The sequence below is a fragment of the Lactuca serriola genome, chromosome 3 (assembly GCF_051521515.1).
Source record: "Lactuca serriola cultivar US96UC23 chromosome 3, Lser_US96UC23_V15, whole genome shotgun sequence".
Taxonomy (NCBI): Eukaryota; Viridiplantae; Streptophyta; class Magnoliopsida; order Asterales; family Asteraceae; genus Lactuca; species Lactuca serriola.
The window spans coordinates 303,415,760-303,434,511 of NC_136410.1; the positions used below are offsets into that span (position 1 = coordinate 303,415,760).

At 38.6% G+C, this 18,752-nt stretch overlaps 1 pseudogene; it reads left to right on the forward strand.

The window, feature by feature from the left end:
• Window positions 1-4,780: 4,780 nt before the first annotated feature.
• LOC145096324 (glutamate--tRNA ligase, cytoplasmic pseudogene) lies at window positions 4,781-11,452 on the forward strand (annotated as a pseudogene).
• The last annotated feature ends 7,300 nt before the right edge of the window (window positions 11,453-18,752 follow it).

An 18,752-nucleotide genomic window follows, 5' to 3' on the forward strand; every position in this document is an offset into this window, starting at 1 on the left:
AGTTTGAACAGGTCCCCACACATCTGAGTACACAAGTTGTAGTGGTTTGTTAGCAACAAGTGAATTTTGACCAAATGAAAGTTTGTGACTTTTATTAACTGAACAAGAAACACAGTGAGCATGAAAATTCGACATAGACTTTGAGGTGAGACCTAGGTGTTTTATAATAGACACAAAGGTTTTTATTGATGGGTGGCCAAGTTTGTGATGCCAGTCTAAAAAACGAAGTTTTGATGGTGTGGTTGATTTGAGGAGCGGACGACAGGGTGGCATGGTAAACGTCATCAGTGTTCTCCCCCTGCAAGAGACGCACTCCCGTGCGAAGATCCTTCACAAAAAGGTGAGTTGGAAAAAATTCACATGAAACTTGGTTAGTCTTACATAACTTAGCAACTGATATAAGGTTTCTTTTTAAATGAGGAACACAAAGAACATTAGGCAAATTTAAGGTTTTGTATGCAATTTGAATTTGTTTTTGGCATGTATGAGAGATTTTAAGGCTCTTACCATCACCAAGAACAATCTCATCAGGGCCTCCATATTCAGAGAGATTATGAAATGTTGCATGATTTGAGGTGACATGGTTAGAAGCACCACTGTCAAAGAGCCAGGTTGGTGTAGCATTTGTGGAGCCAGATGTAGTAACATTTGCAACAGGACTTGTACCTTGGGATTTCACCACTGAAATATTATTTTCTTTGAGGGATTTAGAGAGCTTTCTGCAGTCCTTTGTGTGGTGACCAGAAATATTGCAATAATGGCAAAAGGATGTCCGATTTGAACGTGTTCCGCCTTGCTGTGGAGTAGACCATGGGGACGAGAGTTGCGTTGCTGATTATTTGGTGAGTACCTGTTGGTGCGTGAGGCAGTGGCCAGACCAGTAGAAGTGTAGGACTGAGATCGATTTTGTTGGCGATTTGTGTAGTTAACTGTGGTAAGCACTGGTTCAAGTGTCACTGAGGTAGCTTTTAAGGACCGTTCAAAGTCAAGGAGTTTATCAAACAACTCTGGATATGAGATTGGAGTTTCACGGACTTTAAGTGCAGCAAAAATTGTTGTGTATTCGTCATCGAGTTGCGAGAGGATGTGAACCATAAGATCTTCTTCGATCACTGGGTTTTAGGCAAGGGCCAGGTCATCTGCAATTGCTCTCATATCATGTAGATAGTCTGTGATGGATCGATTACCTTGTGGGTTTTTAGCGAGCTTGGATTTGATGGAGATAATACGAGATCGTGAGGCACTCACGTAACTTGAGTTGAGTCTTTCCCAGTCTTCTTTGGCTGTGTTAGCAGAAGAGATGATTGGTTGGATGGAGTCAGAGCAACTCCCTAATAGTGCACTGATTATCATCTAGTCTTGTCTGAACCATGGAAGATAATCGGGATTAGGGCTTGTTTTCTCTTTTTCGGTTGTGACTTTTGATGGTGGTTGAAGAGTGCCATCAAGATATTTGTAGAGATCAAGTCCAATTAAGGTTGATTGAACTTGCTTCCTCCATACAGTGAAGTTGGAGGCTGTAAGTTTAATGGGAAAATAAGCAGGAGTTGTAAGCTGGACAATGGCAGAATTAGGGTTAGACATGGTTGGTGAGGAAAATGATATGGATGAGGATCGGATCTCGTTTGAGCAATTTAGGCTCTGATACCATATAAAGTTATGTGTTTGAAAATCTTCATTGATAAAAAATACATACATCAGAGGGCTATTTGTAGCCATTTACAACAGATGGAAAGGAGAAGATTATGGACCTAAACTAGGCAAGATACAACAATAATATATTGACCAAGAATAAATCAATTTCATTAAATTCAAATTATGAATTTGAATATTTTGATTGATCCGTAATAATAAACATATTTTTTACGTATTTATATCTATTTTATGTACTTTTATATTTTTAAAGTTTTTATATGTATATGTTTATGCATTTTTATTTATTTTAAATATATAAACGTGTGTGTATATATATATATATATATATATATATATATATATATATATACATACTAGTTTATAACCCATGAAACCACGGCTACAAAATTAATTAAACTTTAATAGTTAGAACAAATTATTAATCAATTATAATCGTTAATTTAAATAAATATGTGAAATAATATCACCATAATTTGTATTAATTTTATTTTAATTTTTATTGCAATGTTATTAATTTATTGTAATTAAAGTGGAAATTTTAAAATTTGAAATAGAGAATTAATAGGTTGACATGTGGCATGCATTAATTAAGAGGTTTCATAAGGTGACACATAGCAAAAAAAAAGAATAAAATGTGTATTAATTAGGAGGCTTAATAGGATGACACATGTCAAAAGGAGATTAAAAACTATTCTTTTATTAGAATATATATATATATATATATATATATATATATATATATATATATATATATATATATATATATATATATATATATATTAGACATTTTGTACGTAATTTTATGTATTATTTATTTATATATACTTTTACGTATTTATGTCTTTTTATAAGTTTTTATATGTATATGTTTACATTGTTTATACATTTTAATTTTATAAACGTATTTATATGCATTTTAAGTATTTTATATATTTTTTTAATTTATTTTGTGTGTTATTTTTTATGTATTATGTATTTGTGTATTTGTTTTTTTAAGTTTTTTATATAGATGTTTATATATTTATATGTATTTTAAATTTATCAACGTATTTTTTTACATATTTATATGTATTCGTAAGTATTTTACTTTTTTATTTTTATGTGTTTTTTTATATATTACGAATTCATATGTATTTTTTTTAAAAAAATTATATAGATATTTATGTATTTTAAATTTATAACTGTATTTTTTAAGTAGTTATGTATTTTTTTACTTCAAGTTGTCTTCACCATTTCATCCAATTCGTACAACTTCTTCAACTATGTACATATTTTTTTTTAAATTGATTTTTTTAAAAACAATAAGACAACAGAAATGCATACATGGGATACAAAAAAATAAGTAGGATGGTATATTGGTATAGTTACAAAAAAAAATTAATAATAAACAATAGCGATCTCAAATATCAAGGTCTGAAACAGTATAGACCATCTTAAACCACCCATCGAGATGGTCATCAACCTCAAGCCAAGAAGGTTTACTTGTTATTTTATTAACCATTTTAAAAAAATCAGAATATTTATCTAACACACAAGTATAAAAGGTTGATTGTATTGACATTGATATAAAACATAATTCATAATATGGGGTATAAAAGTGTTGATTATATTTAACACGGATAAGATAATGCATAATGAAAGGGAAATAATTACACGGACTTGAACTATTAATTAAACTTCAGGAACATGAAAACTGGGAAACTGGTATTCCAACTGCAATGAGTTATTCGGGTGATAAAATTGAAAAAAAAAGGTCGATTCACCCACACTTCCATTCCTTGTAGAGGAAGGCTAACTGCTTGCTGACTGGGAGCTGTATGAGCGGTAACGTTCAGTTGAAAAGGAAGAAATAAAAAATGATAAATGGCAAAAATATAATATTCAATAAATGATTTGGTGACGATTATATACGGTTATAATCTTTATCAAGTTACCAAAAAATAAGTAATATATTGGTCTGATCTTAAGAAATAAAGATATAAATTCTTTAAATGTAATTTATCTATCCATTTGTTAAGAGATTTTAATTTATCTTATTTAATTTATAGATTTGTATGCAGATTTTTAGGGAAACCAAGGTAGAATATCATTTGATCTATTAACTTCGGAATATTGTTTGAATTAACATTTATTTCTTTCATTAAATTCCTAAAAAAAAAACGGAATGAGATACACAGACAAGACAAGTAATGATAAATGACTATAAGGGCAATTTTGGAACATCACTTTGCAAAATAGGCGGGAAAAATAGATTGACTTGGGTGAGGAAATGCCACGTGTTAATAGTTGTAGTCTTTTATTAGAGTGGAGGAAGAATTGAACAGGGATATTTTAAAAAAACTTTTGATTATAGACGGATGTTTTAACTTTGGTATTAGAATAGGATTTTAATTTTAATATAAATAGATGTCAATTATTCAGTTGTATTTCGTTTTTGTGCTTTGTACGTGAAATTAATCCCTTCGATTCTATGATGCTTCTTTCTTTTACCTTGGTGCACGAGGTTTAGGGTGTGTTTGGGACTCCCTTTTTAACTTAAAAAAAAAAGTCATTTCTTCAAGTCTTCAGCAACGCCATCCTCCCTCAATCGACTCCATCCTTACGCCGTCGCTGTCCGACAGTGCCGTCGCCACCTCCGTCCGCCAGTGCGCTCGCCGCCTCCAGCCACCAGTATCGTCGCCGCTTCCCTCTTTTACCGTCGTGCATCTATTTGCTGATCGAAATTCGATCTTCGATTTCTCCTCCTATCGTTCGATTTCAGCAAATAAGTTTTAAGGTTCGAACTTCAATTTCTCCTACTGTCGTCGTTGTTCTTCTTATAGTGGTTGTTTTTTTGCTTGAATTTTTACTCCCTGGGGCCAAATCCTTTGTAAAACTTGGGTTCTTGGACTCCAATGGCGTGTTTGTAAAAACTGTGTTTTTGTAGATGCGTACATGTCTTTTTTTTCCCTTGTAGAGTTGTAGATGTGTACATGTCTGCTTATACTACTTGAAACTCCATCAACAGTCACTTTTCTTGGGTTCCTCTTAAATCCCCTTATTGTTTATACACATATATACAAGTACATCAAGTTATTTATGATATATATTCTGGTGGATAAACAATGTTTTTTTCTTTAAAGATATGGAATCTGCTGTCTCAAAGAAAAAAGAGTCATCAAAGCCCAGTTCTTCAACAAATGTCAAAGAAATTGTTAATTCCAATCGCCCTGAAGTGGATCTTCCATATGCTGAAATGGGAAAAGTTTGTTTGAGATTTGCACCTGAACCAAGTGGCTATCTCCACATAGGCCATGCAAAAGCGGCTTTATTGAACCAATATTTTACTCAGAAATATTCCTACGGTTTGATGACACAAATCCTGCAAAAGAAAGCAACGAATTTGTTGATAATATTTTAATAGATATCGCGACATTGGGAATCAACTATGAAAAAATCACATATACTTCCGATTACTTTCCGAATCTCATGGAAATGGCTGAGAAGTTGATTAAAGAAGGGAAAGCATACATCGACGACACCCCCAAAGAACAGGTGAAATACGAGCGAGAGAAGAAAATAGAATCAAAGTGTCGGAATCAGAGTGTCGATGAAAACCTCAAGCTATGGAACGAGATGATTATGGGGACAGAAATGGGAGTTCAATGTTGCTTACGGGGTAAGTTGGACATAACCGATAACAATGGATCAATGAGGGACCCGACTTACTATCGGTGTAATCCGATTCCACATCACCGAGTCGGATCAAAGTATAAAATATATCCGACGTATGATTTTGCATGTCCTTTTGTCGACTCTATTGAAGGGATTACACACATGTTGAGATCCAATGAGTATCATGACAGAAATCCTCAGTATTCAAGGATTCAAGAGGATATGGGGCTTAGGAAAGTTCATATATATGAGTTTAGCAGGGTGAATATGGTTTATACTGTTTTAAGTAAACGGAAGTTGCTTTGGTTTGTTGAAAACAACAAGGTTGATGGATGGGATGATGCTCGTTTTCCAACTGTCCAAGGAATTGTGCGCAGAGGTTTACAAATTCAGGCTTTGATACACTTTATACTTGACCAGGGAAGTATATATATATATATATATATATATATATATATATATATATATATATATATATATATATATATATATATATATATATATATATATATATATATATATATATATGGAATTGAGAAGGAATGGAATGGAATGTTTGTTTCGTGTTGGAATGGAATGGACCAATCCTAAACAACGTGATTCCGATTCCGATTCCTTCTGTTTTGTTAATTTTTCACCCCTTAATCATTGAATGGAATGGAAATTTGCAATACAATTTTTTTTAACAAAATTTGATGATTTCAGTTAACTTATGTTTTCATTTTCTTAAAATAACAACAAAATCTTAATATTCATTTTTCATAGGGAGCATCAATGAATCTGAATGTTATGGAATGGGACAAACTCTGGAACATTAACAAAAAAATGATTGACCCTGTTTGCCCCCAACACACTGCAATCCTTGAAGAAAACCGTGTCTTCTTGACTTTATTAGATGGGCCCCACAAGCCATTTGTGCGTGTCATACCAAAGCACAAGAAATACGCAGCTGCAGGGGATAAAACCACCACTTTCACAAATAAGATTTGGATAGAACAAGCCGATGCCAAGGCCATATCCCCTAACGAGGAAATTACGTTGATGGACTGGGGAAATGCGATTGTTAGAGAAATCAACAAGGACAAAAAAGGAAATGTGACCGAGTTAATTGGGGTTTTGCATCTTGATGGATCGTTTAAGACCACGAAACTGAAACTCACATGGTTGCCTCACACTAACGAGCTTGTTCCATTAACTCTTGTGGAGTTTGGATACCTAATCACGAAAAAGAAGGTATGATAATTGATATAAACTGTAGCATATCCATTTCTTGTGTTGTGTGTGAAAAGACATAAATGCCCCTTGTCATTATCATGACTGAAAATGTGGAACTTACTTATAATTTACCCTTTGTGGAGAAGGTTCGGCTATATGTAACATCCCAAGTTCAGGAGTGTAAGTTCAGGGTTCAAAGTGAAAATGTATAAGGGCAACTCGGCGAGTCCATGGGTGGACTCAGCGAGTAGAGTCGCGATTCTGGTCGCGTGTTAAGTGGCCAACTCGGCGAGTCGGCGGCTGGACTCGGCGAGTTGGTGCTGGGTGAAGAAAACCCTAATCTTCGGGGTTTGCACCCTATTTAAAGAATGATATGCCTTCTTTTCAGCCTCTATTTCCCCTGAGTGTTCCAGAGGAAACCCTAATCGTGAGAAACTCCATTATTGAGAGGATTGAAGCTTGGAAGAAGGAATTTGTGAAGAGAAGTTGGAGGAATTCGAGGATAGCACCAATGGGCTTGCGGATCTGAAGTCTACATCAGTTTAGGCTCATCTTTGGGGTAAGAATCCTCTGTCTTGAGCCTTTTTTCCCTTATTGTCATCCATGGTGGTTATTTTGGGGTTTTTGGTGTATTTCATGAGCTATTTCGGGATTGGAAGACGGATCTGAGGATGCCAACTCAGATCTGGAGTAGTGATGATCCAAAAATGCATAAAGTCCATGTTGATAAGTGATTGGCGAAGCTATCTTGTCCCAAACCTAAACCCTAAAGTGTAAAATGCCTAGATCTCTTTGGATTCACGTAAAGTTCGCCACTTTACATGATGGATGGGTTGTAGGAGGCTAGATCTACGTTTTGAATCAATTGCATGGCCTGGAAGGTTATGTTTGGAATGAGATCTAGAGGCACTCGGCGAGTCATAAGGGTGTACTCGGTGAGTTGCTTGAAGATGGTCTAGAACTCGGCGAGTTGGAAGAACAACTCGACGAGCAGGTTGAAGATAGCCTTGGACTCGGCGAGTCTGTTCTTGGACTCGGCGAGTCTGGTCGTGAGGACCTGTCCTTTTTTCGGGTTGAGTTATGAATCAGTGAGTCAATGGATGACTCGGTGAGTCGAGTGTGAAGGGACTCAGAGTTGTTGGACTCGGCGAGTCTCGGGGTGACTCGGCGAGTTGAGTCGCGGATTGGGGAAAAGTTCTGAGCATGGGGACTCGGCGAGTCATCGGGTTGACTCGGCGAATAGAGTCAGCCAAGGGTTGACCAGTTGACTTCCAGGGGCATTTTGGTAATGGTTGGATATTGTTTTGAGTTCAGTGTTTTGGTGGTTGGCCAGTGGTGGAGATCGTATCAATGATCGGAGCAACTTGGATTATTTGTTCAGTCGGCAGTTTCGAGGTGAGTTATCCTCACTATATCAACAGGGTCTAAGGCACCAAGGTCGGCCCTTTATCGGATTGAGATCCGGGTATTTGTTGTTATGTTATTGCTTTGATATGTTGCATCCTGGTAGCTAGGATGGTATATGTTAGAAACCTGGTTAAGGTCGGTATCCTGATATGTAGGGTGATGTTATGCTAGTGACCGGATAGGTCGGTATCCTGATTAGGATAATGATATGTTATGTGATCTGTTTGATTGGCTTGTTGACTGTGAATTGTTATATGATTGTATGATTATATGCACATGGTTGTTTGGACTGGAGTTGGGTTGAGGCGGGTCCTGCTTTGTGTTGTAGGCCAAGATACCCAGGGTGGACCGGTTGTTCCGAAGGCCCAGCGAGCGGTCCGGATCCAAGAGGGCGGACCAAACGTGCCGAGGCTCGGAGGGTGGACCAGGCTGACTGAAGGCCCGGTGCGGGCGGACCAGTCATACTGTAGACTCAGAGAGTGGACCAGGCCGACTGAAGGCCTGGTGCGGGCGGACCAGTCATACTGTAGACTCAGAGAGTGGACCAGGGGGATTAAAGGCCCGGTGCGGGCGGACCAATCACACTGCAGACTCGATGTATATGACTAGACTCGGAGGGTGGACCAAGTGGACTGTTGGCCGGTGCGGCGGACCAGTCACACAGTAGACCCGAAGTGCATGGTTGTTCTGTGATCGGATATGATATGGCATGTTATGCGTGTATGGTATATGTGGTTGGTATTCTAGGGATATCTCACTAAGCTTTCGGGCTTACAGTTGTGGTTTTATGTTTTTCAGGTTCTTCAAGAGACCGTGGCAAGGCAAAGGCGTGATCGTACCGCTCTTCATGTTTATGTTGTGATGTGATTCTGGGAATAGTCTAAATAAATTGTGTTGTAAACCTTTTTGTAATAATTTAAAGAGATCGGGTCGTTTTTGAAAAATTTAATTTGGTTTGAATTTTTCGTTTGTTACACTATAGCCAAAGACCTCCTACGTGCTATTACTTCTGTGGTTAATCTATGGCTAGGAGGAAGATGCCCTTCGAGCTTGTCATAATTTGTTGCCTCTGCTCCTCTCACGCCGCTCTTAAACCCTGACAAGAGAATACGATCTATTGCAGTAGGTACTATATGGAGACGTTTGGTTTCCAAGTTGGCCATGAAAGGGGTTGGTAAAGAAATGGTCAAATATCTCACTGATTTTTAGTTCGGAATCGAGGTGTCGGGTGGCGCTGAGGGCATTTTACATAGCGCCAATAGGTTGTTGAGTGAGCGCCACGATGACAAATCTCTCTCCATGCTTACTGTGGACTTCTCTAATGCCTTTAACCTTGTTGACAGATCCGCGTTACTTGATGAGGTCAGATTGAGGTGTCCATCTATTTCCTTGTGGGTCGAATTCCTATATGGTCAAGCAGCAAGGTTATATCTAGGCAACACACATATCAGGTCTTCTACTGGGGTTCAACAAGGAGATCCCTTGGGACCACTTCTCTTTGCCATTGTGTTGCACCCGCTCTTGCATAAAATTAGAGACAATTGCAAGCTTCTTCTCCATGCCTGGTACTTGGATGATGGCACACTTATCGGAGATTCGGAGGAGGTGACCAAAGCATTGGACATCATTACGGTGATTGGCCCAAAATTGGGCCTTCAGCTGAATATCAAGAAAACCGAGCTCTTTTGGCCCTCGTGTGATGGTAGGAAGTTACGGGAGGGGCTATTTCCGGCAGACATTGGGAGGCTGCCTTTTGGGGTGAAACTTCTTGGGGGAGCTGTTAGTAGAGATGTTAGTTTCATTCACAGCCTAGCCATAAAGAGAGCTGTAATCGCTGTGAATTTGATGCGCCTTCTTCCACAATTGTCTGACCTCCAGAGTGAGCTCCTTCTTCTTCGGTCTTGTATGGGTGTTGCTAAGCTTTTCTTTGGGTTGAGGACGTGCCAACCCGTTCACATGGAAGAGGCGGCAATATTCTTTGACAATGGATTGCGCGTGGCGATTGAGGACATTGTGGTTTGTGGGGGCCCTTTCTTTGGTGACATACAATGGCGAATTGCTTCCTTACCCATTAGGTTTGGGGGTTTGGGTTTATACTCGGCAGTAGAGGCTACCTCCTATGCTTTTGTTGCCTCAAGGGCCCAATCTTGGGTATTGCAAGACCATATCTTACGGGATAGCGGTATACATGGTATGGATTCTGATTATGATTGTGCCTTGGCAGCTCTTCGCAACAAGCTTCCAGAATTTGACCTTAACAATTTTACTACTAAAGACACCGCCCCCCCCCCCTCCTAAATCCCAGAATACACTGGCGAGTGCCCTTTTTCGTAAAATTGTCCAAGATATGGAAATGCATTTCGACATGACGGCTCGGCAGAAAGCGGTTTTCCAGTGCTTACGTGCACCACATTCTCAAGATTTTCTTTTGGCTATCCCTATTTATGGTCTTGGCCAACACATGTCTCCCGTGGAGTATCGTACTATTCTCAAATATCGACTCATGATTCCCATTTTCCCAGCTGACGAGATATGTCCTGTGTGTCGCAAAGCGTGTTTGGACTCTTTTGGAGAGCATGCAGTTCACTGTAAAGAACTCCCGAGGTTCAAATACAGGCACGATATGGTTAGGGATGTTTTATTTGACATATTTAAGCGCGCCGGGGTTTCCGCTAAGAAAGAGGCACCTGTTAATTTCTTGACTGACCCGACAGAAGGAAGGTCAACCCTCAGACCGGCTGACATTTTGATTTTTGGATAGGTCGGAGGAAAACACGCATGTGTCGATCTTACAGGGGTATCCCCTCTCGTGGGCCTGAGGGCTGGGGGTTTCACAGTGGGACATGCTGCTTTAAAAGCAGCCACAAGCAAAGTCACCAAACATGAGAGATCGTGCATGGAAAATCAACAAGTGTTCATACCATTTGCATTTGATACGTTTGGTTTCCTTGCACCGGATGCGGTAGAACTTCTTAAAAGAGTACAACGAATCATGCATAGTAATGTTATATCTCCTAGATCTTCGGATGTAGTCTTTAAAAGAATTAGTTTTACCATTCAAAAAGGCTTAGCGGCACAGCTTGTTTCCCGTTTGCCATCTCACTCATTGTACGATGACAATTGAACTTTTTGTTTAAATATTAGCATTTGTTAACCAATTAATCAAAAATAAAAAAAAAATTAATTAATTGTGTGTTTTTGATGTAGATGAAAAAAGAAGAGGATTTTATTCCAGTGTTGAACAGGGATACAAAGAAAGAGATTGGGGGTGTTAGGGATTCAAATATGAGAAGACTGAAGCGTGGAGACATATTGCAGTTGGAGAGGAAAGGCTACTTCAGATGCGATGTTCCTTTCATAACTCCTTCAAAGCCCATTGTCATCTTTGTTGTTCCAGATGGCAGGCAAACTGCAACCAAATAAATATTCTATCTCATCAAAACTTTCCTTTTTGGGATAATCATCTGTTAGTTAGTAAACATGGATGGATTACAAGATTTTGGGACTAATTGTCTTTTCGTTGCCCTTTTTAATATTGGAGTTGCTTACTTTTGCTATATTTATTCTTTCTTCAAATTAATTAATTCTTAATTTCAAAAAGAGTATTGGCTTGCATGTTGGTTAAACATTCTCATCTTCTACTCCTCTGTAATAAACAACTTAGGGAGTGTTTGAAAAGGCTTGTAAATATGATATAACTCTTTAAGCAACCTGATAACTGATAAGTGTATGAACGCTATTCTGGACTCATTGCTTATGTTGAGTTGTTGTGGATATATCATTGATGATTTTTAGTTATCTAAAACAAGTTAATATACATACAATAAATTAAAGGCATAATAGAATTGTAGAAATCTAGAATAGATGATTTTGTTACTGAGTGCTTTTATACTTTTTTGGTTCCTTTGTCTTCCCCTTACCCACAGGGGCAGATCCAAGGGGTATCCCGGGGTAGCCCGAGATACCCCCAAAAAAAATTTGGTAGTGTAAATTCTTTAGAAAAAAATCGTTTTATGTAGTGTATATATACGCACCCCTTCACTTATAAGCATAAATAAATAGTTAATCTACTGGTTAAGATGTTGGTTTAATGAAATAAAGGTCTCAGGATCAATTCTTGCTCCTTACAAATTATTTGTTTACATATCTTTTATTTTTCCAACTATTCTATTCTTTTATTTTCCCAACTATTCTATCCCACATCGCCAAACATATACAAACTTAGTTATTTTCATCTATTATATAAGCTTGTTATCATCATGCTTTATTTGATATCTACTTTATGTTATCATCATGCTTTATTTGATATCTACTTTAAGTCCACATCGATTGAAGTATCAAAAGATACTTCAACTTCATGTTTATATAACAATACTTGAAGTTAGCTAACGATTCGATTAAGGTTTGGGTTTAAAACCAAAACCAAACCAGAAAACCCAAGTACAAATTGAAAACCGAAAAACCAAATCAATGGTATTGGGTTCGGTTTGGTTTAAAATTTTCAAAACTGAGGCTGTTGGTTTTGGGTTCAGTTTTAGGAAAAACTAACCCGAGCCGCCCCATGCTCAGTTGTTGCGGTGATACCTACGAAAAAAATTAGGATACCCCTTTGCTTTGAGCCTGGCTCCGCCACTGCTTACCCAGATAAGCTCACACAAAATGAGGAGTCGGTGGTAATATACTTTAAGGTTGATGAAGAACTGAAAACTGAATGGGTAATTAAACAACGTATTGCCGATGTTGCTTGATGTTATATACGAGGAACTTTACATGAATATTCCTTCTTTTAGTTTGCATAACTGAGTAAGAGCTGAAACATACAATTCATATCATTAAATGTGTCTAAATCATAGTTCTGAAAACCGGATTGGCCTTGATAACGGTTTGTTATACCGAAAAAACCACTTGTTAATGAACCGGTAAAAACCGGATATAACCAACAAAAAACCAACTCAATATGTAGAACTATTTTTTTATGACTAAATCCGGTTTACACCGAGAGTAAGCAGCAGGTTTACACCCAATGTTTATCTTTCTAAGCATGTGTGACTTCTCTTCCCACAAAAAAATACTACATTCAATACATCTTTTTCATCTCTTTCTTATTTTTTTAATTATATTATTTTTATTTTTAATTAATTATTTACATAAATGAATAGGCGTTTAATCATTAATGACTATTTTAAAATACTTTTTTGTTTCACCTCTGTTATAAAGTAAAAAGTAATAATCGAACATAAGTTTTTTTATTTAAATTTTATTGGTATTTTAGTTTTAGATGGATTTTTATATATTGTATATTTATTATAATGATATATTTAATTATTATGTAATAATGACGTAATCCAGTTTTTTGGTCTTTGGTCCAACCGGTTGAACCATCGAACCGGTAAGAAGACCGGTCTGGTTTTCAAAACATTGACCTAAATGATACTCATTTAAGGCTTTAATAAACAATAGCCATTTTAATTCTATTAACTTTGCCACCGGGTCATTGAATGAGAGTTGATTCGTATACAACAGTTTTTTTCAATACACAACAATTTATGTTTTACAAGGTTGTGGTGTACAATCATATAAAACATAAATAAATTGCCAACCCTCTCCCTCCCCTTCCTAAAAAAATGCATGTCCATCTCATACTTATTCCAAATGGGGTTAATAATTCACTTCCCTTGAAATATGATGTGTTATGATTAGGGGTAACAATGAGTTAGGCTAAGTTAAGTTTGAGTTCAACCTATTTCTTAGGGTAACATGTTGAAAACTATAACCCACACGAGTTGTCTAGTTAAACCGATTGAAAGTTTTCCAATCCAACCCAACATGTTAAATAAAATCGGGGCCGAAATAATAACATATCGGCTTAACACCTAATGATGGTTTTGTTTTATCTAGATGTCATGCAATCAAATTAAAATCTCCTTGTAGATCATCATCAATAATACTTTGAATTTGATTTGGAAAATAATGTTTATGAGATTTATAAACCCTTTTAAAGAACACCATGTGATGTTGATTTGATTGAGCCTATTGGTGTTTTCATCCATTTTTCCTTTTAGAGAACACCATGAAGTCTTGACCTTGATAGCCAAATGGTTTCAGCATTACCAAATGATTCACTTAGAGAATTCAAAAAACTTGAATATCTAAAAAATTCAAAAAACTTGCATATAAATAAACAATTCATTTTAGAGTCATATTCAAGTTGAAATTCTAAACCTTAACCTTACCCATTTAAAATTGAAATTCTAAACTCTAACCTTACTCATTTAATTGCATGTCGTGTCAGTTAGACCGCTTAAGGTTCATGTAACATCCGGATTTCCAGGTATTATATTTTATCATTTTATTTTTGAGAAAAAGGGAGGGACTCGATGAGTAGAGCCGTAGACTCGTCGAGTAGGACCACGATTGCTGACTGGATTAATGAACGGACTCGACGAGTTAGAAAGGGTGGACTCAACGAGTCTGCGCTGTGGATGGAAACCCTAATTCTCGGGGTCTGTGCCCTATTTAAAGGCCTTTATGGCCTCCATTTGCGGCTACCAGTACGGAGAGAGATACCCTAGCGATTGTGAGCGAGCTGTGAGAGAGTTTGAACCTTTTTTTATCATTTTTGGTGTGATTTTGCAAAGGAGAAAGTGTTTCGAGCAAGGGGAGGTCAAGAGGATTGTATTTCAGTGGGTTTTCAGCTTGGATCTTCAAGTTTGAGGTAGCTATTCGATCCTATCTTTCTGTTTTGCTTAAGAGCATTCAATTTAGTGTTTTCTATACCCTTTTATGGCTTGTTTAGATGAGTATAGTGTCCCATTGAGTGCTAAACTCTAGATCTGGACCTTTTGAGGTCCAGAGAGCCTAAACCATGCTGCTTTTTGTGGTTCTATGGAGGAAATGGACATAGGTTGCCATGTTAGAAGGGATTTCACCAAAATAAGCTTTGGTAGCATTGCATGTGTAGCAAGATTCGACCTTTACGTGTTTATTGATCATGGGGAAGTTAGATCTATAGATTAGAGAAGCAGATCTGACCTCAAGAGGTCAGATGAGTGTTGTCATGGGAGGAACTCGTCGAGCCCATAAGGGACTCGACGAATCGAGTAGGGTTGTCTCACGATTCGCAACATGTGATAACCCATTGAGTGTAGGGTTGACTCAACAAGTCGAGTGAGGACCAGGGGCGAAGAGGACACGCATGTACTCGCCGAGTCACACAAGTACACTCAACGATTCGGGTCAAAGTTTGACCCTTGACTTTTGTTGACTTTTAGGGTTTAGTTAGTGTTTGGACTTATGAGCCATTAGAGGGGTAGAATGGTCTTTTACCCTTCTTAGAGAACTTATAGAGAGGGGTTAGCCTAGCCTTTAGAAGTTGTATTAATTAGAGTAATTAATTATGTGATTAGGCGGAGGCTAGTGCAGTATTTCAGAGTTCGAGGTTTACCGAGTTACCCGAGGTGAGTCTTCTCACTTTACTTTACCTAGAGTGGTAATTAGAGTTATGTGACAGAGTATATTGTATGCTATGTGTTATATATGTGATTCTGTGCTATATGTGATTAAGAGTTTACAGAGTTAGGACCGAATGGTCCACAGAGTTAGGACCAGAGGGTCCACAGAGTTATGGGACTGGAGGGTCCCACTAAGTCACTTTGACCAGAGGGTCATACAGAGTTATAGCCTCGAGTGGCTAATATGTGTTGCATGTGGTATTTTGGGAACTCACTAAGCATTTATGCTTACAGTGTTTGGTGTTATGTGTTTCAGGTACCAGTGAGGATCGCGGGAAGGCGCCGCCATGATCAGTACACACATGAGGAGATTTTATACATTATGATCTTGGTTTTTGTTATATGGATTGATATGTGAAACGATGAGATTTTATAATGTTTATGAATGAAAATATGTTTTAAAATGCGAAAAAATGTTTGAAAATTTACGGTGTTACAAGTTGGTATCAGAGCCTTGGTTTGAGGGATTCGGGTGCACCTTTGGGCGTATCTAAACTCAAACTGAGGATTTGAGAGATTTTCAAATAAAAATCACAAAACTTTTCTCAAAGAGTAAAAGTTTTGAAAAGAGCATAGCAGAGCAGTGTGCACGATCAGCCAGCGCCCGAACGGTGATTTCCTAAAATACCCTTATATTATGTGTTATGAGATATGAGATAATATGTTATGCATGCTAGAGTAGGCTAGGTATTCTTATTAGGACTAGAGTGGCCTAATTTGTGATGCCTTAGCCTAGGGGTTTTGCTGCTAGGGATGATTGAGAGTGAGTAGATAGCAGTGAGGAGCTATGAGAGATCTGCTAGAGAGTAGACTATGCATAGTGAGAGTAGATTACTTGGGATTTGGAATCCAAGGAGGAGGACTTGGTGTGAATATTGATCCGGTGTGGACAGTAGTATTGGGCCCGTACTACTGAAAACACCGGATTAGTGCACAGCCCAAGTAAGAATCCTTAGGGTACCAGGATTCGAGTAGGAATGGGATATCGAGTTTTTGTACACTCGAGCGAGTCTCTGATATTTTGTGTTGTATTTCAGAGAGACATCATGGTTGGGACACGCCACACACCTGAGAGCAGTGGTGTTAGTGATAAGGAGATCCGCAGGTTGATTCATGAGGAGGTGGTTGCTGCCATCCGCGTAGAGATTCCAGAGATGTTCGGGTCTATTAAGACCATGCTAATTGAGACTTTTGATGAGAGATATGCAACAGTTACTGAGGCTGCAGTTACCGCAGCTGTTGCTGCTACCAGACCTCAGGGTGGTGATTCGTTGGTGTTCCGAGAGTTCAGCAACACGAAGCCACCAGAGTTTGATGGGACGCAGGATCCGATTGCTATGATGAGATGGGTTTATGATATTGAGGGATGTTTCTATACGTGTTCATGTCCGCAACATCTAAGGGTTCAGTTCGCGCTGAACCAGCTTTGCTTGGGAGCGAAGGACTGGTGGAAGTTTGTTACAGCACACTATTCACCTGTTGAGCTTGTTGCGGTGACCTGGGAGAGGTTCACCGCCATGTTCCGTGATGAGTACGTTCTCCCGGTGGAGAGGGAGAAATTGGCCCAGGAGTTTTTGACCCTCAAGCAGGGTACTGAGTCTGTTACTGTGATCACCAGGATGTTCCATGAGAGGGCGATGTTCTGCCCTGAGCACGTGTCTACCGAGTAGACACGTATGAGTCGGTATCTGAGTATTCTGAGGAGGGACATACGAGAGTTCGTGGAGAACACGTGTTACATGGGATCTTGACATTTCTTATGAATGAAATTATGTTTTAAAAATGAAAAATTGTTTTGGAAATTCACGTTGTTACACTTGTACCCCGAACCACTGCCTCCAACATCGTCAGTTCCAAATGGGTCTTTCGCACAAAGTATCACTTTGACGGTTCTATCGATCGATATAAAGCTCGCTTAATGGCTCAATGCTTTAATCAACTTTCGGGTATCGATTTTTCACACACCTTCAATCCTGTTGTTAAAGCTTCCGTTGTTAGCATTATCTTATCTATTATTGTACATCAAAATTGTAACGCTCTAAAAATTCCAACCAATTTAAACTTTTCAAAAACAACCCAATTTCATAAAGTTATTACAAAAAGGTTTTCCATACATTTATTATCAGAGTATTTCCCAGAACCACATCATAATCGCATAAAACATGAGGAGCGGTACGATCATGCCTTTGCCTTGCCACGATCTCCTGAAGTACCTAAAACATTTAAACCACAACTGTAAGCCCGAAAGCTTAATGAGATACCTCCTAAATACCAACCACATATACCATACACATAACATTCCATCGCAACAGAACGCAGAACAGCCATGCACTTCGGGTCTACTGTGTGACTGGTCTGCCGCACCGGGCCTACAGTCCACCTGGTCCACCCTCCGAGTCTAACCATATATCTCGAGTGTACAGTGTGATTGGTCCGCCCACACCGGGCCTTCAATCCACCTGGTACACTCTCTCTAAGTCTACAGTATGACTGGTCTGCCCGTACCGGGCCTTCAGTCGTCCTGGTCCACTCTCCGAGCCTCGACACGTCTGGTCCGCCCTCTTGGGGACTACAGCCTATCCGGACCGCTCGCTAGACCTTCGGGATAACTGGTCCGCCCTGGGTATGCTGGCCTACAGCACAAAGCAGGACCCACCTCAACCCAACCCTAGTCCAACAACCATGTGCACATAAACATACAATCATATAAAAATTGACATCCAATCAAACCGATCTAGCAGATCATATAACATAGCATAACCAGGATACCGACCTAACCGGTCACTAGCATAGCATCATCCTATATACCAAGATACCGACCTTAACCAGGTCTCTAACATATACCATCCTAACTACCAGGATGCAAACATAGCAAAGCAATAACATAACAACGATACCTGGATTACAATTCGATAAAGGGCCGACCTTGATGCCTTAGACCCTGTCGATATAGTGAGGATAACTCACCTCGCAACTGCCGAAACTCTGAACTGAAGAAGCAGATGACCGAACCACCGTCTCACCAAGAATCCCGAACTATCCAAGGTAGCAAAATAACCATTAGCCCAAGCACAATATCCTTCCAAGGGTAAATTGACCATTTTACCCTTAACGTAAACTGGTCCATGACTAAAGCCCAATACCAGAATATGAATGTCCTAACACTAGGTAAGCTTATCAAGCCCACTAGTGACCCACTAATGGCCCAAATTGCTACATTGGGCCCAATCCCTTAATGGGCCTTATCCTAAGCCCACAATATATCCCTTGGTCCATATAATATGATTTCTAACGGCCCACTATGGCCCA